A 1,491-nucleotide genomic window follows, 5' to 3' on the forward strand; every position below is an offset into this window, starting at 1 on the left:
AAAGGAGCATTTTAAGCAAGGAGCTAAGCAAAAGCAAGGAAAAAGCTAAAATCTAAAAAATTTGCAAGGCTAAAAATTGAAAATTGAATTGAAGTGCTAAAGGACCCTTTGTGAACTCTTTCTTAACTAAATCTCTAGTTAAATCGTCGGCCCGCATAGAGGCTTGTATTTTAATTCTTAGATAAATCGTGAGCCCACGTGGAGGCAATTTTATTATTCTTTGCATATTGTTGATAGCATGGGAGTATGGGATCATTGTATGTGGAGGAAGTTTGTTGATTATTGATTTGTTGCAAAAGTGAAGTGATTGTTTATTGCTTGTTACTTGTTGTGTCTTGTTATGCATGCATGGTCGTAGATCATTGAAACCTTCTCTTGTCCCTCTTAATTTTCATCTTGAATCCGTTGTTCGAAACACTAGGGGAAGAAGAAGTTCTAGTCAATCCATTTCATTAATGGAAGTACATAATGAAGACCATGTGGAGGACCTTGGTCACATAGGCCAACAAGGTATCCTCTACCCCAATGTGCATCATGATAACATCCAAGTACCATTAGGCATGCCAAGGCCATTCATTCACCCACCACATCAACAAGGCCGAGTTCCATTGGGAATGCCAAGGCCAATGTATACTCCACAACCTCCCATAGTTCAAGGCAATCACGGTGCCCATGTTGCACCTCCAATTGCTAATCCTCCCCTTGTTTTAAGAGATCACTATGTGCTTAATGAAAATAATGCACCCACATGCATTCAATTGCCACCATTTAGAGCACACCACTATGAAATCAAACCACAAACCATTCAAATGCTTCCTAACTATCATGGACTTCCAAGTGAAGAACCTTACAAGCATTTAGATGAGTTTCTTGAAGTATGTTCCACCGTGAGATACACGGACATGCCGGAAGAGGTCTTAAGGCTTAAAATTTTTTCATTCACCCTTAAAGACAAGGCAAAATATTGGTTTAACAATCTTAGGCCTTTTTCAATAACTTCTTGGGCAGAAATGCAACAAGGGTTCTTGAAGAAGTACTATCCGGTTTCTAAGACCAATGCCATGAGAACCTCAATTCGAGAGTTTTCACACGGGGATGGGGAAATGTTCCATGAGGCATGGGAAAGATTTAATGAATTGCTTAGGAATTGTCCACATTATGACATGCCTAAATGGCAATTAGTTCAATATTTCTTTGAGAGTTTATCCGATAATTACAAGGGCATGGTTGATGCTTCCATGGGTGGCTCTTACATTGATAGGTATGAGGATGACGTGTGGCATCTTTATGAGAGCATGAGTGAAAATTCTTTGCATCGAACTTTATCTTCTAAGAATGGTAGGAATTCAAGTGGAAGGAAGAGTGTTGGCTTACATCAAGTTAACCATTCCAATCAACCAAAACTCGGCAAATAAAGTATCTTTCATTCCTAACCATTCCCATCATGCATCCAATGAGACATGTATGACTTGTTCAAGTATTTTACATTCT

At 39.0% G+C, this 1,491-nt stretch overlaps 1 pseudogene; it reads right to left on the reverse strand.

Annotated features, from left to right (window-relative positions):
* Positions 1 to 1,066: 1,066 nt before the first annotated feature.
* Positions 1,067 to 1,165, reverse strand: LOC132315431 (small nucleolar RNA R71; annotated as a pseudogene).
* Positions 1,166 to 1,491: the final 326 nt, after the last annotated feature.

Source organism: Cornus florida, unplaced genomic scaffold (genome assembly GCF_030987335.1).
Source record: "Cornus florida cultivar Cherokee Brave unplaced genomic scaffold, ASM3098733v1 CherokeeBrave_3.0.0_Hap2_Chr06, whole genome shotgun sequence".
NCBI lineage: Eukaryota > Viridiplantae > Streptophyta > Magnoliopsida > Cornales > Cornaceae > Cornus > Cornus florida.